The sequence below is a fragment of the Centrocercus urophasianus genome, unplaced genomic scaffold, assembly GCF_019232065.1.
Source record: "Centrocercus urophasianus isolate 14NV4802_14NV808 unplaced genomic scaffold, USGS_Curo_1.0 seq_9, whole genome shotgun sequence".
Taxonomy (NCBI): Eukaryota; Metazoa; Chordata; class Aves; order Galliformes; family Phasianidae; genus Centrocercus; species Centrocercus urophasianus.
The window spans coordinates 17,446,053-17,470,069 of record NW_024885532.1 but is presented as its reverse complement, the minus strand read 5'-3'; positions in this window follow the sequence as shown (position 1 = coordinate 17,470,069).

Genomic DNA, 24,017 nt, shown 5'->3' with positions numbered 1-24,017 from the left:
TTGAAAGATGTTTAAACTAGGTAAGAAGGGGGAAGGGGACAAAATGAGGGCCACTGGGGTTGAGAGAGTAGTTCGAGGCTCAAAACAGAGCTTATGGGTGATGAGGGTGGAGTTCAAAGGAATGGAGAGGGGCAGGGGGATGCTGCTTCCCTAGAGTGTCTGTACACTAATGCGCACAGTATGGGAAATAAGCAGGAAGAGTTGGAGATCTACATGCGGTCACATGGCCACGATCTCATGGAGAATATGGAGACATGGTGGTACAGCTCACATGACTGGAAGGTTGTCATGGAGGGCTATGTGCTTTTTAGGAAAGATCAGCTGGTGAGGTGGGGTGGTGGAGTTGCTCTTCATGTGAGAGAGCAGCTAGAATGTATGGAACTCCACCTGAGGGAGAGTGGTGTAACAGTGGAGAGCTTGTGGGTGAGAATCAAGGTATGGGTAACACTGTTGTGGGTGTGTATTACAGGCCCCCTGTTCAGGATGAGGAGGTTGATGAGGCCTTCCATAAGCAACTGGAAGTAGCGTCACGATCCCAGGTGCTGGTGTTTATGGGGGACTTCAATTATCCAGATATTTGCTTGATAAGCAACATGGCCAGGCATGCATGGTCCAGACAATTCCTGCAATGTGTTGAAGACAACTTTCTGATGCAGGTGGTGGAGGAACTGACAAGGGGAGGGGTGTTGCTGGATCTTATTCTCACTAATAAGAAGGGCTTGTCAAGGAAGTAAAGGTTGAGGGCAGCTTGGGATGTAGTGACCACGAGATGGTGGAGTTCAAGATCCTGAGAGGAAAAAGCAAAGTGAAAAGTAGGATTGCTACCCTGGACTTTAGGAGAGCCAACTTTCATCTCTTTCAGGATCTGCTTGGAATTATCCTGTGGGCTAGGGTGTTAGAAGGTAAGGGGGCCTGTGAGAGCTGGTCGGCATTTAAACAGCTTTTCTTCCAAGCTCAGGATCAGTGTGTCCCTGTGAGCAAGAAATCAGGAAAGGGTGGCAGGAGACCTGTATAGATAAGCAAGGACCTCATGCATAAACTCAAAGGAAAGAAGAATGTCCATAAAATGTGGAAAAGGATCTGACCAATTGGGAAGAATGAAGAAATGTAGTCGGGGCCTGCAGGGATGTGATGAGGAAGGCTAAAGCCCACCTGGAATTGAATCTGGCAGAGGTGATAAAGGATAATAAAAAAAGCTTTTTAAAGTATGTTAGCAGTAAAAGGAAGGCTAGGGAGAATGTGCCTCCCCTACTAAGTGAGGGGGTTGTTCTGGTAACAGGGGATGCTGAGAAGGTGGAGATACTGAATGCCTTCTTTGCTTCCATCTTCAGTGAAAAAGCTCTCCCTCAGGAATCCCAGACCCTGGAGGATAGTGAGCAGGTCTGGGGGGTGGAAGATTTCCCTTTAGTCAGGGAAGAGGCGGTCCAAGAGTGCCTAGGCAACACCAATGTTCATAAATCCATGGACCCGATGGGATGCATCCATGGGTGCTGAGGGAGCTGGTGGAGGTGATTACTGAACTCTGTCATCATCTTTGAGAGGTCTTGGAGAATGGGGGAGGTGCCTGAAGACTGGAGGTTAGCCAATGTCACTCTGGTCTTCAAAAAGGGCAAGAAGGAAGATCCAGGTAATTACAGGCCAGTCAGCCTCACCTCTGTCCCTGGAAAGGTGATGGAACAGCTTGTGCTGGATGTCATCTCCAGACAACTGGAAGAAAAGGAGGTTATCAGGAGTACTCAGCATGGGTTCACCAGGGGGAGGTCATGCTTGACCAACCTGGTAGCCTTCTATGATGTTGTCACTGGCTGGGTGAATCGGGGGAGCGCAGTGGATGTAGTCTGCCTTGATTTCAGCAAGGCATTTGATACTGTCTCCCACGACATCTTTATAACAAAGCTGAAGAAGTGTGGGATAGATGAATGGACAGTGAGGTGGGTTGAAAACTGGCTGACTGGCAGAGCACAGAGGGTCGTCACTGGTGGTGCAGAATCCAGTTGGAGACCTGTAACCAGCGGTGTTCCTGAGGGGTAGGTCCTGGGTCCACTCTTGTTCAACATCTTCATCAATGACCTTGATGAGGGGATAGTGGCCACCCACCGCAAATTTGATGATGATACGAAGTTGGGAGAATTGGCTGACACACATGGAGGCTGTGCTGCCATTCAGGAAGACCTGGACAGGCTGGAGAGCTGGGCAGTAAGAAACCAGAAACCAGATGAGGTTTAACAAAAGCAAGTGTAGAGTCTTGCATCTAGGGAGAAATAATTGCATGCACCAGTACAGTTTGGGGGATGACCACAGAACAAGAGGAAATGGCCAGAAACTGCGGCATAGGAAGTTCCACACAGATGTGCACAAGAACTTCTTTACGGTGAGGGTGACAGAGCACTGGTACAGGCTGCCCAGGGAGGTTGTGGACTCTCCTTCTCTGGAGATATTCAAGACCCGCCTGGACGCCTACTTGTGCAACCTGGTGTAGGGAACCTGCTTTGGCAGGGGGGTTGGACTTCAATCCCTATGATTCTGTGATTCTGTGATTCTGTGAACTGACTTCCAAGATGCTGTAGACTGCTGTAACATACTACTGTTGTGCCTGTAGGCCTTGTGACTCCACATGCACTTGCATGATACAATAAAGGGCATTCAAATCTCTATTTACCCTTATATCCCATGACACCAAGGACTCCGAACACAGGGAGTTAAGATAACTTCAAAGCTTTTCTCAATTCTTCAAAGCATGTGTCACTAAGGCTCACAATAAATATAAATGGCAAGCAGCATTTCTGGAAAACAGGAGTGACAGGAGAATCTACGGAGCTATAAGAAATTTTGTGTCAACATCTGTTTCGCTCCAATTTATAGGAGGGATAGGAGGTTCTTTGATATCTGTATACCCGGCATGAGATTAAGAAACAATGGTTCAAAGGTTGGTCCGACCAATTTTATTGTAAATCCTAATCAGGGTGACAGAGAAGGGAAGGAGGGCGATAGAAAAGATGGGAAATAACCAAGAATTGCTTGAAGCGGGGAATGTCACCACCAGGATCCTGCAGCAGTCCCATTGCACACAGTTTTGTAGGTCTGAGGCAAATGCACAGGGGGAGAGCAGCAGCAGTGTGGCTGGCCTTGGACAGCAAACAGGAAGCAGGAATAAGCTGCAGAGTAAGTCTGGGAAGAAGCAGCAGGACTCAGGTAGCAAGGCCAGGAGAGTCCGTCAGCATGCAGGCATTCTGTAGTGAGGAAACTGATGGCAGACACATTTCAGGGGAGAGCAGTAACACCATGGCCAGCCTTAGGCAGGAAGCAGATAACAGGATGAAGTCGCAGAGCCAGTCCAGGAGGGAGAGGGGCAGGTCTTGAGGCTTCTCATGACAGAAACCTCTTCTTCTTCATGAGGAATCTGTTGTCAGAAAACCTAACCTCATGGTGGTAGGTCCGCTTTTTATCCTTCTTCTTCTGTCATTGTGGCATTCCTGGGCACTTGGGTAAGAGTCATGTGCAGCGCCTCCTGAGACAGCCATCTTCCTTGAGATAAGCCCACACAAAAGTCCTCTTCCTATCTCTCTCTCTCGTCCCTGGCCTTGTCCATCTGTGTCCCTCAGACAAAGGATTTCTCAGCCCTTGCCCAGGACTTGCTTGGACTTGTTCCCAGCAAGCTTTGAGACAGTGATGTAAAAGAATAATCTCTTACAACAGCAAGTAGAAAATATGATAAAACTTTGTAGATAATTTACCAAACATGGCTAATGTCATGACTGAATTTGGTAATGAAAGTAAGCGTGTATTCACAAGACAAGCTTTAGACATTGCATCCATTCTAGCAAAGCAAGCTTATTAGAATTCATCAGAATCCAGATAGACTGTCTAGTTGAAACAATATTAAGTAGGACATAAAATGCAAGGTATGCAAATCCCTGTGATCAATCTGAAACTGACTGTTCTGAATGTAGCCTAGATGTGTTACTCTGTATGCTATAGAATGCATTGTAGGCAGCAAAATACAGTAGCCTATATCAGGCAAAAAGAAAGAGATTTTACATCCTCTTTCAAAAAGAAACTATGGTCTTGGGATAGGTTTGACTAATGTAAGAGACAGATTCCTGGTTTAATCTGTTAACTTCTTGAACAGTAAAATGAGAGAACAGTCATTAGTGTCCACTCCAGAATTCTCTTCCAGATAAATATTTCAAAATTAGGAACTTCAGCTGTTTATCTACAACAGAAAATGAAACTTCATTGTTCAGAAGGAAGACTTTCCTGGTCATCTTTTCACACATTCCTAATTCCTTATCTTCTATTTCCATTCTAGAGCATATTAAATCTATATGCTGAATGATAGGGAGCTGTGGGCTTTAGTAAATGATTTCCAATTGTTAAACTCAAATGAGATTTCATGCCATGAAGAATTAAAAGAGTCAGTGCAACAAATGGAAATCAAATGTAATCAGTAATTACAGAATTGGCCGACAGTTTATGTTGCAAGGAACCTCTGGAAATGACCTAGTCCAGCCTCCCCTGCTCAGAATACAGTCAGCAAGATCGAATTGCTCAGATCTATTTCCATTCTTGTTTCTGTATTTCAGTTTATGCCCTTTCAATGAGCACCACTAAGAGTCTGGCTTTAACTTCTTTACTCCCACCTGCCCCCAGTAGGTATTTATGCACAGTAGTAAGTCTAGTTGAGCCTCTTGTTGTCAGATCTCTCAGACTCTTTTTGTGTGTCAGAATCTCTAGTCGATTCATCATCTTTCTAGCTCTTCTCTCCATTATGTCCTGCCTGTCCTTTATTGGGGAGCCCAGAATTATAGCCACCACTATAGATGCATCTCACCACTGCCCAGTAGAAGGGAAGAATCACTACTATTGACATGCTGACAACAAAACTTAATACAGTTCAGGATGACGTTAGCCTTCTTTACTACAAGGGCACATTGCTAGATTTTACTCTACTTTTTGTTGATCAAGAACCCCAGGGCCTTTTCTGCAGATCTGCTTTCCAGATGAGTGGTCCACATGTTGGCACTTGGGTTATTGCAAGTAGAAGTAAGACTATGTTGAACTTCATAAGATTCCTGTCAGTCCATTCCAGTTCATCAAGCTTTCTTCCACAGAAATTAAAAGTTATTAATATCAGTGAATGAATATATTGCCACTATTCATTGGTGTATATTTAGGATGATACGCATCGTCTGCTCCTTTCTGTCTACTGAAGTAGGGGATTTATTTTATATCAAAATCTCAAATAAATGAGGTGAAATACACACTAAAGATAGCTATTCATATCCACAGTAAAGAGACTATTAGTGAAATATGGAAAACAATAATAGAATCATAGAATACCCTGAGTTGGAGGAACCTACAACTATCACCGAGTCTAGCTCCTGGCTCCACACAGGATCATTTAGAATTCAAACAATACCTTGAGAGTATTGTCCAAATGCTCCTTGAACTCTGGCAAGCTTGGTGCCATGACACTGGGAAAATGGTTCCAGGGCCCAGACATGCTCTTAGTGAATCTGACCCTCCTCTGACACATCTCCAAGACATTTCCTCAGGTCTTGTCACTATCACCAGAGGGATCAGTGCCTGCTCTTGCAGTGTCTTTGTGAGGAAGTTATAGACTGCCATGAGCCCTCCCTCGAGTCTCCTTTTCTCAAAGCTAATAAAACCAAGTGACCTCAGCTGTTCCTCATACCTTTTGTGTTCCATACCTCTCAGCATCTTTGTAGCTCTCCTTTGGAAGATCTCTTATAGTTTTATGTCCTTCTTATATAATGGTACCCAAACCTGCATCTTATGCTCAAGATGAGGCCACACTACTGCAGAGCAGATTGAGACAATCTCTTTCCTTGCCTGCTGGAAGCGCTGGGCCTGAAGCACTCCAGGATACAGTTGGCCCTTTTGATTTCCAGGGTACACTGTTGACTCAGATTCAATTTTCCCAAAATGAGAAACCTCAGATCCCTTTCCACAGAGCTGCTCTCCATTCCTCATGCCCCAATTTGTACACATATCTAGGGTCATCCCATTTCAAATGCAGAATGCAACACTTGCTAAACTTCAGACAACTGATAATTTCCCATCCCTCTAATCTGTCAAGATTGATCTCTCTGCAAGGCCTCTGTAGGTCAACACCTCTTCCCAGTTTAGTGTCATTCGCAACATTTTTATACGTTCAAGTTCAAACATAGGCATCATACTGTACTACAGTTTGCTAGACGCTATGTTTTGCCAGATGAATCCTACCACGGATTCTTGTGACTTTCTTGTGGGATGTGACCAAAGAATATCTCTGGTTCATCATTTTTGCCATCATTCTTTAGATAGGACAGCAGTCATGAGATGCAAAGTTTCAGGGAGCCTAAAAAGTGGCACTGCTCCATCATTGGTAATGAACCAGGGTGACCCCAGAAAGGCAGTGCACCTAACAATGGAATGCAGTCCCAAAGGATCTGAGAGTCATGGGCAGAATAAAGTAGTTGATAGCAGAGTGCATTGACAGATTTAGTGGCACCATTAGAAGAAAAAGGCCGCCAAAGACCGGACTGGGGACAAGGATACAGTATACACTGAAAATGTCCATTCAGAAGATAAGCCAAATTCTGTCCAGGAGGCACAGTTTGAGACAGATATGCCTATATCATACCTCATAAGGAACTGAAATCTCTATGCTGGTCTGAAATGAAGATTCTGGGCAAATGGGCACAGAGTGTCAGGTTCCCAGATAAGGATACTCAAATATTTTACATTCAGGTTAAAGAAAGAGAGAGAGAGGGAGAAAGAGAAAAATTTTATCATGTCTCCAATATTTCAGACTTTAAGCAAAGGAAAATGCAGAGTTAACATGATTTCATAATTGTAACTACTTGGGACAAAAATACCTTTGTCATATTATAGACAACTGGTAAAAAAAAAAAAAGGCAAAACTTGTTTTTCTTCCAGTCCAAACACAAATCTGTATTAATTTTCTCCTTAAGTCTAAAATGCACCTCTATAAATTACATAAGTGAAGATAAGAAAAGATAGAATCTCAAGTATTAGATAGTTTTTCAATTGACAGATTTAATTAACTAACACAAATATTATAATTTATTAGCACTTTTAACAATGTGAACTTCAACTGTTCCTCGGGGGAAAACAAACACCAGAGACAAAGACATTGATTCTGAAATTGTAATCACCAGTGAAAAATTTTCTGCTCAGAATGTACATTGTATTTCTAAACTAAGCTTATAATTTTTTTATTTAGAAAAAAAAAAAAAAAAAAAAAAAAAGCGCATATTCTTGTATTGCAACTGACAAAAAATATATTTGACATTTATAATTCTGTTGCATTACAAGAGGGGAAAATAAATGGGTAACTGTGCTTCATATTCACCCATGATGATAAACAAGAGTACTTCACATTTATATATTATTTTTCATTCCTAAGATGTCAAAATTATTTACAGAGAAATAACAACAACAACAAAAAAAAAATACAAAAAATCATGCATCTCAGTTTACAGTCAATTCAAGTATATATGAAGCAGAAAGACTGAATCATACAAGTTCACACAACTGCTTATGGGAAATGTAAATTTACTGTACCAGCTCTGTGAAATCAATGTAGTCAGTGCAGAAATCTGTTTGAATTATTGTTCTCTTCAGTAAGATCAGAAAATAGTCACTGTACTAACCTCTACCATAGTCTTCTTGGAATAGAAACTTGTGGTATGAAAATAACAGAAGCTTAGTATGTTCCTCTAGTGGAAGGTGTTTGGAGTGCTCATAAATGCAGCTACTACTGTGCAGTTCTAAAATATACTTTGGGCTATACCACGACTTACGAGGCTCATAGTTGTTTTATTAAACAGAAAGCTTGGAACAAGCTTTATGGCCTCTTAATTAGAAATATTAAAGGAAATCAAGTTCAGTTCATATAGCACTTAATTTTTCATTCTTTAACAGTATTTAGAGTAAGGTAATTTATAGTGTCTTGTAGAGGATATAGGCTGATGAGCATGAAGATTATTTTTTCTATCAGGACTCTTCCATAAAATAGTACAGATCCAATGCAATGGAAGTCCATGGGATGCTGAGAAGGAAATCTTCATAGAGAAGTACACAAATATCCTCAATAATACTGCAGAGGACATAAAGTTGTCAGCCAACTATTATCAAATATTAGACAATGTAGAGCAGAGCAGAGCAGAGCAGAATGTAATAGAGTACAGTAGAGTAGAGTAGAATAGAATGTTCAGTTTGAAGGGATCTTCAGAAATCATCTAGTCTAATTGCCTGACCACTTCAAAGCTAAACAAAGATTGAACCATATTATTTAGGGTGTTATCCAAATGACTCTTGAATCCTGACAACACGGGGCATCAGCCAATTATCAATTATTAACATTGTTCCAGTGTTGGTCAGCCTCATAGTAAAGAAATTTTTCCTAATTTCCAGTCTGAACCAGTCTTAGTGCAGCTCTGTCCAATCCCCTGTGTCCTGTCCTTGGTTATCAGGGAGAAGAGATCAAAACCTCCATTTCTACTTCTACTCCTCAGGAAGTTGTAGAGAGCAATGAGGTCACCTCTGGGCCACATTTTCTCCAGGCTAGACAACCCGTATGCCTCCAACCTCTCTACAGAGGAGTCTGTTCTCCATACACATTAATCTCCCAGTCTGCCCCTGTGTCTGACATTAATTCATTCTAGGTGAAGAACATGCAATGTATCTTTGTTGAATTTCATGCTATTGCTGATTGCTCAATGCTCTATATCCATTTACAAGGGCTCTCATCCCTCTAAAAAGTCAGCAGCATCTCCCAGCTTGGCATAATCAGAAGACTTGCTTGATGTATCCCATTCCTGCTTACAGATCATCCATAAAAACTTTGAACAGAACTGACCCTAGAATTGAGCCTTGTAGTGACTGGCTACTAGCCAAATATAGTCCCATTCACTAAAATCCTGTTCAACCAGTTCCATCACTCAGAATTTGTTTGTCTAAGAGTTGGACAATTTTTCCAGAAGGATGCTGTGAAGGATGGTATCAAGGGCCTTATTAAAGTCTAGAAGGATTGCATACACCATCTTCCCTTCACCCACCAAATCAGTGACCTTAAAATAGAAGAACAAGTTAATAAGGTAGGGCTTTTCCTTTATGAGCTCATGTCTATTATGTCTGATAATTTCTTTGTTCTTTATCTGTCTTCCAATATCTCCCAGGATAATCTTCTCCACAACTTTTCCAGGAATGGAGGTTTATTTTTTTCCAGATATAGGAATGAATTTTGCAGAAGGCTATGAAAATAATTCCAAAATTGTTCTAGATCCTTTTTCCATTGTCATAGCCTCTGGAAGCCCATCACTTCTCACACTAAAAATGGAGAATAATTTTATGAATACCTTGGCTTCTAAAAGTGCTATGGTGTCAGCAGTGTTGGACCTAAGCAACAGAAAGCAGCAATAAGTACCTTCACTATATCAAATAATACACCCATCTTCAGAATTATTTTGCAAGGAAAAACAGTACCAGAAGTTGAGTCCAAGAAAGTGCATTTAGAGATAAAGTGATGCAGGTAAATGCCTAATTAATACTCTTTTCAGATTATTCTTTAAAAACAAAAGAAGTAAATAAGTAAAAAGGGTAACTAGAAGAAGTAAACTATTTAATGCATTGCATATACATGTCTGGACACCTTATTCAGATAATTAGTCCCACCAAAGTCATTAAGTCAAGACAAAATAAATCATCCAGCAGTGAATTTATTCTTCTTTTCTGATTTTATTTAACTGCTTTGATTTTCTACAAATGTTTAAAAGTAAAATACTGTCCTTAGTACTTTGAAATAACCTGAAGTAGCAAACAGAAACCTCATCTCACTGTGAAACTGGCAAAGTTTTTTAGTGGGCATAATCCCTATAAAGGGATAAAGGGATTTGGATGATCTTCTATAAAGCTTATTAGAAAATAAGTAGATATATAGTGTTATTTACAGTGGATATCACTCACTGTGGTTTCAATTATTTTGACAGAAAACTTTTTATTTTTATCAAAGAAGTCATTTTTTTGTCTGACCTATTTTAAGTGATCAACTTTGATGCCTTTGTGTTTTGCATACTATTCATAAAAGTCTCATGCAACTGCTAAAAAGCACACTTGAATCTTACAGTGTTCTTTTCAGTTTGGATAAGCATCCAGATGTTTATCTGTGGTTTATCCAGGCTGGTTTGATAAAGAAATCAGCCAGAGAATCTTAAAGGAACATGTATGCTTATTTGATTTCCAGTACAATGCATTTTTAATCAGTTGAAAAAATTGAATTAAAAAAATAAATTAAAATCTCTTAAGCCATAAGCTCACCCAACTAAGACTTCAGAGAAACTCAACAACTTTAATTAACCCTATCATCATGCTTCTGCAGCATGAAAACATTTTACTTCCACTTTGCAAAATGGTTTAGTTGTTTTTCTATGTGCAAGCAAATATGTAACAGAAGAATACTAAGTTTATACAAACTTACAGAATTTCTGTTTTCATTAACAGTTGAAAGCATGACCTGCAAAAGTGCATCTGAGTAAAATCAGTCAATTATTTTTTTCTCTCCAGTTAATTTCCATAGGCATTTCAATCCTTTGTTTTGTTTTGGCTTGCTTTGCTTTGCTTTTGATATGCGGGAAAACAGTTACTAACTGCATACTTTTAAGTAATGAAAATATTGAGACTGTTGTAAATACTTCTTGGGCAATAGAAATATTCAAGAATATACCAAATACACTAAATATTTCTTTCCAAGAAAAATACACAGGTCAATTTCTAAACACATATATTGTCGTCTTTCACTGTGTGGTACATACATTTGTGGCATAGCCATAACAAAGCCCTAATTTATCATTCTGACCAATTGACATCAAAGAGGTTTTGTCATTATCTTTAGCAGTGGAACTTCAGTCTTTGTTTTTGAAACTACTGTGCTTTATTTATCTAGATCCATGACAGAATGACACCTTATAGCTGTTTGCTATTGAGGCTACAGGAAATGGTCAGGAAATGGTTTCAAGCTTAAAGAGCGTAGATTTAGGTTGGATGTAAAGAAAAAGTCTTTTACAGTGAAGTTGATAAGGCACCAAAACAGATTTCTTGGAGACATGGTGTATGCCTTGCCTCTAGAGAGTTTCAAGGCCAGGCTGGACCAGGCCCTGGGAATCTCCAGGGGGTCAACCATATCTCTGAGCAACCGGTTCCAATGCTTCATTACCCTCACTAATAAAAGACATTTACCATGTGTGAAAAAGTGTACACTGGATGAGAAGAAAGAGAATGGAAGTAGATTACGGTTTGATGCATAATCAGATAGGGGGTGTCATCTAGCACAGTACAGTGAAGGAGATTCTCACGTTGGTGAAGGAATTACAAAACCAATTTTGTGTTTATAACTTGAATATTAAGATGGTAAAAATGAGGCAAAGGCAAAATCACGGAAGTGCAGATTTTAACATATAAGCAATAGTCTTTAAAGACATACCAGTAAAGAATAATTACAAAAGTGAATATCACTGTACTCTCCAGAAAGTATCAGCATGCTCTTCTGTTAAAGAAGGTCACAGAGTTGAAATCTCTGAAAAACTTGCAACAGGAGTTATCTCATAGGATTCCACCAAAGTGCTTCAGGGCCTGAGAGATGACTTGGTAGAGTTTCTTAGAATGTCCTAAGTGTTGGCTTACTTCTATGGAAAATTTAGGCTAGAATATTATTATTTAGTTACTTTGAACTAGACAGCTTTCTGTGAAATATTAAGTTGTGATTATTCATTCAGTCTAGTTCAGCCATCAGCAAAGCTCTGCTGCCTCAATATGCCATATGACTGCTCTCTAAATAGTAGAATGCGATCTGTTTGTACATGCAATCTAGTTTTATAAACAAGGTAGAGAATGGCATGACTACTTACAGTCTTTCAATAAGACAAAAAAGCTGGAATGTGGATTGTCTGGAAAAGTGAACCAATTTTCAAAAAATATCACAGAAGTTAAGCCTGCCTCTAAGATGCAGAGTACTCACAAGTTCCAAGGACAATCTGAAATCACCTAGTCCTCAAGATGGAAAATATATGGAACAAGGAAGAGCAGTGTAGGTATGAGAAACAGATGTCAGTTGTAACCTGGTACACAGCCTCTGAAGAGCACTGAAGCAGCCATTAACATGACAGCTAAGATGAAGTCACTGAAAACAACACAAAGTTTCAGGACAGTGTACAATTTTATGGGATGATTGCTTGCTATGTTAAAAAAAAAAAATCAGCTTGTGCCATACTAGGTTTCCTGATGGAAGATGTGGTTTTGAAAAATTTTTCTTGCTGATGATACAAAATTGGGAGAATTGGCTGACACACCTGAAGGCTGTGCTGCCATTCAGCAAGACCTGAACAGGCTGGAGAGCTGGGCAGTAAGAAACCAGATGAGGTTTAACAAAAGCAAGTGTAGAGTCTTGCATCTAGGGAGAAATAATTGCATGCACCAGTACAGGTTGGGGGATGAGCTGCTGGAGGGGAGCTCTGCAGAGAGGGACCTGGGTGTCCTGGTGGATGACAGGTTGGCCATGAGCCAGCAGTGTGCCCTTGTGGCCAAAAAGGCCAATGGTGTTCTGAGGTGCATTAAAAGAGCATGGCCAGCATGTCGAGGGAGGTGATCCTCCTCCTCTACTTTGACCTGGTAAGGCCTCATCTGGAGTACTGTGTCCAGTTCTGGGCTCCCCAGTACAAAAAAGACAGGGATTTCCTGGAAGAGTCCAGCGGAGGGCCACAAAGATGGTGAAGGGCCTGGAGCATCTCTCCTATGAAGAAAGGCTGAGTGATCTGGGTCTGTTCAGCCTTGAGAAAAGAAGACTGAGAGGGGACCTGATCCGGGTCTATAAATATTTAAGGTATGGGGGAATGGCAAGGTTGGACTGTTTTCAGCAGTGTGTGGAGACAGGATAGGGGAAAATGGGTAAAAAATTGCAGCATAGGAAGTTCCGCACAAATGTGCACAAGAACTTCTTTACAGTGAGGGTGACGGAGCACTGGAACAGGCTGCCCAGGGAGGTGGTGGAGTCTCCTTCTCTGGAGATGTTCAAGACCTGCCTGGACAACTACTTGTGCAACCTGGTGTAGGGAACCTGCTTTGGCAGGGGGGTTGGACTCAATGATCTCTGGAGGTCCCTTCCAACCCCTATGATTCTATGATTTCATGATTCTGTGATTCTTGCATAAGGAAGCATAAAAAAAGTCTGAGACAAAATGTTTAATAACTTCACCTTATACACATATCAAAAGCATTTAATAAATAAATAAATAAATAAATAAATAGATGAATGAATAAATGAATGAATAAATAAATGAACGTTCTATCTTGTTCTCAGTAAGTGTTTTTCTACTTACATATCTTTAATCTCCTGCAGCCACTTTTCATTTGTAAATGAATCTCTAGCGGTTTAAGAATTCTTTAAAGTCTGTGGGTTTTTTTTCCCCACACTTTTCTTCCACTGCTTATAATTAAGAAAAGAAGTCCCAGAGGAAAAAATACATTCTTCAGTACTGGCAATTATATTGCAGCATAGTATTTTAATTAAAGAAAATAGCTTATGTAGTATTACATTATGGGTTAATTTTCAAGGAGAAAAGGCTATTCCTCACCTTGTACTTGAGATTCCCTAGTAGAAACGATCTCTACCAGTCTACTGTAAAACACTCTCTGAGTTTATTTTAATGAATGCATGCTTGTTACCAGATCATGTTTAACAACTTTGTAATTATTTCATCTGTTTAAATCTTTTTTTCCATTGTTATGTTTTTCTGAGATCCGTATCATTGTATTTCTTGCATAAATATATTTCATAAATTCTTACCTTTCCATTCATTTTAAAGACTTTAAATGGAAATCAGTGAAATGAAATACAATGAATATACACCAATAGGAAAACAAAAATGTTCCTGTTGAGGTAAAACAATAGACTGCATTTACCAGAATGAATATTTCACAGTTATGTCAGAAATTGCACGTTGCTGGTCCATTACTATCTTTCTTAATGTTTTTAAAAAACATAATTGCATTGTACAACTCCTAAAAATTGCCACTTTAAAGCAAAGAATGGAATTTGATTATTTGAGGAATGTACTCTACTTGCAAGTTTTTATGGTTGAAAATGTTAACAGAAAGCTTCTGTTAAAATCTACTTAATGTCTCCTACCTATATTAATACTTAGAAAGCACTTCAAATGTATCTGACATTTGCAGATTAATAAAACAGAGAAGTAGCTAACAACCTAAGGGGAAAATCTTTTTGACTTTATGTTTTGCCCTGGCAATATCACCCCTGTAAGTAGTCAAAAGGAAGACAATTCTGACAGTTTCTTCATTGACTCTATGTAAAGTTAACTTGTGCCAAACAACTACACGTATGATCTCCTCCTTCTTTGTTGTTAACTGAACTCAGCAGGCTACCAAATTGTGGGACAGCACTGACATGCTCAATCCATTTGTTTTCTTCATCCAACTGAAAAAAAAAAGGGGGGTGGGGAGGAGGGAATAAATACCTTCAATACTTTGTTTTCATTCCAAAGCATATATAAACCTAAAAGCTTTTTTCTGTTCTTTTATTGTTCCCCCAGCCCCCCACCTCTGCCCCATTTAACTAAAAATAAAAAAATAGATAAATAAATATAACAAAACCACAGAATCTTGCTTTAATTCACTTAATTGTCGATTGTTCAAAACTTCTTTAGTTCTTTAAAGAACAGAACATGATTTTCATCTTCTCAATATGCAGCCCAGGCATAAAAAATATCTTTTCAATCTCAGCCAATGAATTATTCATGGTCCCCCAGGTGGTGTGCTCCGTATCATGAAATAAATAACTGCATTTGATAATGTCATTATCAAAGAAAGCAGTTTTCTTGATGTGAAGAGAACATCAAAGATAGATATATCAGTGTTCTTTTCACTCTGATCCTTGTCCACAGTACTAAGTAGAGAACTATATCTTGCACCCTCTTCTTCAGGAAACATTTCTAGTATGGAACTCTGAAAAGGAGATAAAAAGGCAGGAGAAATGGTGGGCCCATCATAATTCTTGCTATATCCACTTCAAATACTATAGTTATTTCCCCCAGGTTTTAAAAAATAAAAATATGGAAAGAAAGTACTGCATTATGTTTCATGAATATATAAAGTTTGCATGGCTTAACACACAACAGGGTCACTTTTCAGCATAAATTTGCTGGAATCAAAGCTGAAATTTCAATATGGGCAGATGAAAAATGCACCATTTGCAATATGAATGCAAGACTGTTCAGCATTTCATCACTTTAAGAATGTACAGCACAGAGGACTGGAAATTGGCTTGGTCTTTGCTGGTTATGGAGAAGAGATGTATATGGGCTCTCCTAGAGTGAAAATGAAGTGCAGAATCTGACTCTTAGAACACTGCATCAGTAACAAGTCAGTAACTAGTTTTTTTGGGTCCTGCATTTTGGTCACAACAACCTCAGGCAACCCTACAAGCTTGGGAAGGAGTGGCTGGAAAGCTGCCTGACAGGAAGGGACCTCGGTGTACTGATAGACAGTAGGCTGAACATGAGCCAGCAGTGTGCCCAGACGGCCAAGAAGGCCAGTGGCATCCTGCCTTGTATCAGGAATAGTGTGGTGAGCAGGACTAGGGAAGTCATCCTGCCCCTGTACTCAGAACCAGTGAGGCCCCGCCTCAAGTACTGTGTTCAGTTTGGGGCACCTCAGTACAGAAAGGACATTGAGGTGCTGGAGCAGGTCCTAAGAAGGGCAACAAGGCTTGTGAAAGTCTTGGAGAATATGCCCTATGAGGAGCAGCTAAAGGAGCTGAGACTGTTTAGTCAGGGGGAAGAGGAGGCTGAGAGGAGACCTTATTACTCTCTTCCAATATCTGAACATGATTGCAGCAAGGGCAGGTTTGGTCTCTTCTCACCGGTGGCTGGTGACAGGACAAAGGGAAATGGACTGAAGTTGCACCAGGGTAAGTTCAGGTTGGATATCAGGAAAAACTTCTTTAAAGAAAGGGTTGTCAAACACTAGAATAGGCTCCCCGGAGAGGTGGTTGAGTCACCATCCTGAATGTGTTTAAAAATCATTTATATGTGGTGCTCAGGACACGATTTAGTGGAGGATTGTTAGAGTTAGGGTAGTATAGTTAGGTTGCGGTGGGACTTGATGATCTTTAAGGTCTATTCCAACCTGAGTGATTCTATGATTCTAGTCAGTTAATTTGCATTTCTGTTACAAAATTAACATTAGGATGAAAGTTTGATTCCTTTTCATTTTCTTTTATAATACATCAGAACTATTTGCCTTTCAAGTAAGAAATATTTTTTGTTTGAAGTACAAAGTGAGAGAGTAGAGGGGAGGACGTCCCTGGCATTTTACCAATCAAAAATGAGCCAAACTTGGTTAGAAAAATATGAAAGTATTTCTGAAGAAGGAGGTACATTAATTACCCACTTAACTTCATTTAGCATTTCTCTTGAGCAATAAATAAATGTACACTTCAGTTAGACAGGTACATAGACAACCCTGTCTAGAAAAAAAATGACCTCTTTCCAAATATGAATATATTTACAGATGAAAGATGTAAAACTGGGTAGACAGAGTAACAATCTAGCTGAATTAATGCCAAAGAAGCTGAAGGCTTCTCTGGAATATTAAAAAATAAAAATACAAAAAAAATAAAAAGTCATACTTCTTGATACTATAATAATAATAATAATAATAATGGACATTGTGACTATGTCTTGTTGATGTTCTTTATTCTATAATCTCAAGATCCTACATGATTTAATCCCTGAAACCTGCTCAAAAAAGACCAAAAGCATTAGCAGAAAACTGAATCTTAAAAAGTATATTCAAATTTTTTGAGTTTTATCCATACAGTGTCTACAAGATTTACTGATTTCTTACATTTACGTTATTTATTTGCACCAACAGATTCTGGAACTGTAGAATACAGAAACAGCTGTTTGAAGAGTATCTTGAAAATCCCTTTTTTGTTCAGGTGAAAGCCTGAACCACTAAGCTAGAATGTTGCTTCTCATGTTCAGTTTTGGTACATAAATCTTTAGCTTTGTGTTTTGCACTGTCATAGTTTCAATGAGAAAGGCTGGGAAAGTGCCATTGCCTAGCAAAACTTGTTGACTTACTTAGAGGATATTGTAGAGCTAGTCATAACAAAGTGGGAAATGAACCCATTTCTATTCTCTGTCAGTGAATGACTTGATTACATAAAAGATGGGGAGCTGCTTAGGCTTGAATCTTTATATGGATGTAATCAATGTCATTAAACTACTCTCTTTAAATTTTTAATGGTAACAAACAATAACAATCCAACTAACTTCGTGACTGCTTTTATTATCCGTAGCTATTAACTCACTTTCTGCAGACAAGAACTCAAAATAAGACAGGTGTCTTTACAAAAGTGATGTCTGAACATCACTGAAGGCACTTGTTGCTGACCAAAAAAAAAAAAAAAAAATCAGGTTATAATGCAGCAAGTGCTTTGGCAAAATATGAGGAGCACATAGGGTGTGTCAAAATGTACTCAGTAGAAGAATTCTATCTTCAAGCAGCCCATGTACAGGCAATTATATTACACACATTGGCACCAAGGGACAAAAACAACCTCAGAGGAGTTAATCAAATAGAACTCAAGACACATGTTGTGAAATCGCCCCAAGAAATGGGCAAGAGGCCAATAAAGCATAAGGCAGCATGGTCAGAAATGAGATGTGTCCTAGCCTAACATATGGCACACATAAAAAACAAAAGAAATTTCTTCCTTGTCTCAATGTCTTACAGGAAGGATAAAAGTCTGTCTTATCTGTCTAAATTCCCAAATATTTATAATATACTTATCACAGAAAAGAAATTATTCATTTATTGATTGTACTCATTAGAGAAAAGAGAGCTCCATAAAATTGGCTAGGAGTTGTAGTAGAATCTATTTCAAATATCTCTCAAATGATGTTTGCTTATAGAAAGTAGATGGAGAAACAGAATGAATGCTAGACATACATTTATTTATAGCAGCTATTTAAATTTAAAAGACTCACTATTGTACAACTGCAAAAGAGAGCTAATACTGGCCAATTCACCAACAAATTCTATGGTTTCAACAGAACATTTTAAAACACTGATAGAATTTTCCAGATTGCAAAAATACAAGCGTTCCTTCAGGGACAACAATAATGTAAGAATGTTATAAAAATCTAAAACTCTAATTTCTCATCACATCTACTTTTTTTTTTTTTCTTCTTTCTTTCTTTTTAATGTATAAACTACAAGTTAGTTTTCATAGTACAGCATTTTCATAGCGAGGCCAGACTCTTTTCAGCAGTGTGTGGAGACAGGACAAGGGGAAACGGCCGGAAACTGCAGCATAGGAAGTTCCACACATATGTGCAAAGGAACTTCTTTACAGTGAGGTGACGGAGCACTGGAACAGGCTGCCCAGGGAGGTTGTGGAGTCTCCTTCTCTGGAGATGTTCAAGACCTGCCTGGATGCCTACCTGTGCAACCTGGTGTAGGGAACCTGCTTTGGCAGGAGGGTTGAACTCGATAATCTCTGGAGGTCCCTTCCAACCCTATGATTCTGTGATTCTGTGATACTGAAGAGTATCAGTTCCATTACTGACCCCTGGGTTACACCAGTTATCACTGATTTCTATCCAGACATTGAGCCATTGACCACCACTCTCTGGACTCAATCCTGCAATCAGTTCTTCGTTCACTGAATAGTCTGTCCATCCAATCTTTATCTTTCCAGTTTGGATAGAAGGATCTTGTGGGGAACTGTGTCAAAGGCCTTACTGAAGTCCAGATAGATGACTTTGGTGGCTCTTCCCTTGTCCATTGATGCAGTGACATCATTGTAGAATGCCACTAGCTTAGTCTAGCAGGATTTACCCTTGGTGAATCCATGCTGGTTCTTCCTTATCAACTCTCTGTCTTCCACGCACAACTTCAAGAAGGGCCTGCTTTACAATCTTTCTCAGCACGGAGGTGAGACTGACAGGTCAGTAGTTGCCAGGGTCATCCTTCTTACCCTTCACGATAATAATAGATCCGTATCAAGTATAAATTTAAATGTATGTTTTAGAGTTGAATTTTTTTTTTCCTCAATTTCTACAGTGATTAATGGATGAAACAAGTTTAGAAGGTATAATGATGTTACTACATACTACTATTTGCTAAGGGGAGAAAATTTGGGGAATGAATAGCAGATAACAAGTTTTTGGTTTTGTTTTTTTTCTGCAATGATACAGGAAACAAAAAATACCATTTCTTATCAAAATTGCAATAAAAAAAGACTTGTTACTTTCCCAAATGATTCAGCATGCAATCCAATGGTCTCAAAAGCAGCTTTAATACTTCATGCCACAGACTGTCTACTGCACTAAGGAACAGCATACTAACATTTAACCTGCCCAAGTCTCAGAACTGTTTACTCTGAGTTCTCATTCTGAGAAAAATCGGAATTAAGTACAATATTTGGGTGGGAGACATAGATAAAGATGCAGGGGGTAATTTTTAAAATAACAGCCTGGGAGCAAAGTGAGAGGAGGAAGAGGGCACTAAGGAACCTTCCCTTTGTTGTTGGGAAAATGATAAGTACCTCAAAAATTTCAAGGCAATGAATGTTAAGAGCCAGAAGTGATAAAAACTGCAAAAGCCAGCTTTGTATGCATTTCAAGCACAAACAGGAATATTTACACCTAGAGATACTATACACATTCCAGAAGTAGAACCATTACTTGCAACAGAGAATATGTTCTGCATGCAAGACACAACACTCCTTTGTACAAGGTCAGTTCCTTTTTCTAATTCTTATTATTGTCATAACAGCAGTCCAGCTCACTGATACATTGAAAAAGTAATGTCAGATGATTGGCAAATGTCCCACAAGCAGGAAGTTAGCTGATAAGCTTCTTAAGCACTGAGCTCTGTTAAGCAGGAAGCACTGGAGCCAGTTCAAAGAAGTTACCCTTAAAATTGCTTTGCTCAGACCTCAGCCTCGGCAGCCTAATTAGAAGTTGTTGAAAGGAACAGTCTCTGGTGTGCATTTTCATAAGGAAAAGACTCAGCAAACATGTTGCTTGGGCAATAGCAAACAGACAGGGAGATAAATGTTTAAAAACTATCATAAAAAATCTCAGATGGTTCACAAATATGTACAACAATGGAAAAAGCAGACTAATATAAGTAGTCAGTGAAAGGTTTTGAAACATCCTGGGACAGATCCCACTGGAAAAGCAGCAGGCAAATTGGGAAGCTATGCAAATGAATATGAGCATTTCCTATTTGTGGAACACAGTCAGGACCAGAGAAAAGAATGCTGCATAATGACGATTATTATATTTCTTCACATGATATGCTGGATAGAAAGAACACTAACAGACCTTTTCTTTATAGTGATCTAATCATTTAGACAGGCTCTCTCACTCTTTGTAGAAAAGACAAAGCATATTAAATTAAGAACATAAGATTGATCCAACGATTGGATGGCGGTGTGAATTGAGAAGGGCTTAAAGATGTAAATGTATGATCTGCTAAGGTTATTAAAATTATGTTCTTCTGAGTCTTCTCTATCCCTGCCCTTAAATGACAGGACTGCATCTTCATAAAATTAAGAGACCTCTAAAATCAGGAAGGATCTCAAATTATTCTAAAAGGTAATATATATATGTGTGTAAATGTATGTATATAACTGTTTTTCGATTATAATTCAAAAATGATTTTTTTACTTAGAAATTCCCTTGCTCATTGCATTCTACTGCTACACACTCCTTTCATTTCTAGATTCAAGAAAACATTCCCTTGGGGATACAAAACTGGCTATCTGGGGCTGTTTTCAAAGCTGACTTCTACCCTTAGCAGACACTGCTTGCTTGCTAATACTATCACTGATGAAAAATCACCACATGCCTAGTTAAACACCTGAAGCACACACCATTAAGCACCATGCTTCACTGTGCAGGAGAACAGGTTCTAGCACCCACAGATGACATCAGACAGTCTCAAATGTGCATTTTTTTCTCAAAGCTAATTATCAGTCTTGTCACCGAAGTCCAGCATAGATGCTAGTTCCCCTAGAGGTCCCTAATGGTCATTTCAGGTACTTACAGGTTCTTAGAAGAAATTCACAGCTAACACTCCCCAAAAGCTGCCATCTCCCCTTTTCACGCAAGCAAGAGGTCTTTGCAATGGAGAGTGCAGCTGCTATTGGGTTTAGAATCCAAAAAATCTGTTAATTTTGTGGCACTGACATCCACCATACTTTCCAGAGGATCAGCTTTCAAACCTCCAGGATCCTCCCTTCAAGCTAAGGAGTAGCGAATTACCATACTCAGTGAGCGCTTAATGAGAACATAGGAGGACGACAGGAGGATGGCATGTAATGGATCGCTGGACATTTTTACCCAGTGAAGTTGGCAGCTTTTAAGTATTAGTCCTCCCATATACATTTCCCTTTTTACTCCCCTGCTGATGGCATAAACACATTCTACAGCCCTTCAAAGTTACTTAATTTCAACGCATAGGCACAGCAGGGGTAACTAAAGACTGTAAGGAATTATCTGAATTCCCATCCTGTGTGGATAGATAATGAAAAGTTTTAGAAATATGCAAATATTATATGCATATGTATCTGTATAATACATGTAACAAAGAATATGGATTACAAATGGAATTTCATGAGACAGTCCAATGCTGTAATTTGTGGCTTATATGTCAAAGAAACAACAGAATGTTAAAGCTCTGAGGTGTTATGGACTGTCATGTCAAATCATATTTAGAGAGCTTTAATATGTGGATTACAGATACATTAAACCATACTCTCCGCTGCCTATTAAGTCAATGGGACTTTGCATATGTGAATAACACTACAGTGTGTAGTCCTAGTACCATACCATGTATGCACAATAGGTCTGTGAATACCAGAAATCAGTACAAGAAGTCTAGATTTTGTGTCAAAAGGATATAAACTATTATTTTATAAACTCTTTATATACAAGAGTTACCAAATGATAAAGACCTTTGTGTTCAAAATTTCAAAAAAATACCACAGTATTTGCACTCCATTCTTTTTAAGTTCTCAGATCACTTCCTCAGTGCATTGGAGCTGAACTGAAGATTTGAAAACTACTATACTATCTTAACTACTTCTTATTTTTCTCCCTGCCCTCTAAATGGGTCTTTGCTGCTCCCAATTATTGAACTGTCCTTTCATCTTCTCAAGGGAGATTCAATCTTTCTACATCTCTACCTACAATGCTCCCTTTCTATCATTCATTGAATTTCATCACCTTACTTTCACCATAAATTCCAGTTCCCCGCAGATTCACAGAGCATGCATTTGTGCCTAATATAACCCCCTAAATCTACTGATAATTTGCTTTTCTCCCACTGGGTTAAGAATTGGTCACAGAGTTGAAGAGTTCAAAAAACAATAAACCACACAAAACAAAACAAAATAGTCTTAGGCAATAGAAAGATATCAAGTGAAGCAGTTAGTACTGGGAATTTGATGTCATACCATATGCATTTTGTTGGAGATTAACTTGAGACTAACTCCAGTCTTGACCCTTTAACTGTACCTTTAACTATATAGCATTTGGATAAATTTTGGTTAATTTCTTACAGAAGTAATTCTGTTTAAGCACTCTTAAATATTCCATGTTGCAAACCAATGTGGATACAGCTGGAAAAATTGCACAAAAATCTTCTTATTCTGAGTTAAAAGACAATGTAGATGCATACATATATATATATATATAAAAGAAAAAAAAAGAAAAAAAAAAAACAAAAACATAATTTATTACCAGAATCTACCAGAATCATCATTAGTAACACTGGGTATCAACTGAACTGTTCAAAGATTGAGAGGGCAGTTGTAACAAAGCCATCTCTTTTTTTAAACTGGGAAAAATGGAGGTGTCCAAGAGGACAAATCAGTAGATGCCCCTCTCAAGCATGCTAAAATTCGATATTGTTTGAGGCAAATAACTTAAAAAGATTCAAAGAAGGATTGGATCCTTTTAAGAAAAGCATGAACAAGGGAGCTTGTGGATGAAATAAAGCAATATGAGCTTCAATGTTGAAATAATCCCTAACTTTTAGGAAATCTGGCATTTGCTGGGAAGCAGCCTATGCAAGAGTTGATTCCTACAGTGTTCTTGTAATTTTGTATCAACAACTGGTACAATTGGAGCTGGTTGTGGGCTAAAGTGATCATAAATCTGAATTTGCATACCTATCTCATTTCTTTCACAAACGGAAGTGCATTTTTAACCTGAATCATAATCATGAACCTACAGAAAAACGCAGCTTCAAAAAAAAAAAAAAAAAAGTTTGTCTTTCCCTGCTGGATGTTTCCATCTCTTTGCTCTGGATCTTTGTCTAAGTCAAAGTGCCTTTGACTTATATACCCTCACATTCTTCACAATTCTTTTCCTTTCCTCTGTCTCACATTCATATCAGCACCTGATGAGGTCTCTATTTTTCAGTCATTTATTTTCTTTATTTCCTTCCCCTATAATTTTGAGTTTGAATGGTACTGTGACTATGCTGACTCCAGATTTTATGCTGTGACATTTTGTAAAGGAGAATCATATATGTACAGTGCTTGCTTATTTTTAATGCCGGGAAGTAGCATTTACTTTTCTGTAGTTTTGGTCTTCTGCTATTTTAAAGATACATTTTTTATTCTGACTACACTTGAATAAAACTCAATATCCCTATCTCCAAAAGCCATTAGTACACTGCCTATGGTAGAAGTCATCATTTTTTTATCAGAAAATATCTAGGCATCATTGCATCCAGATTGTCTTGGAGTGGATCAAAAATACGTACTTTTTACCTACCATAAAGATTGTCAGTTTGCATGAGCCTTCCTATCCAGTAGCTCAATTGGCTGAGTTCTGATGAAAAAGAAAAAAAAAGAAAAAGAAAAAGAAAAAGAAAAAGAAAAAGAAAAAGAAAAA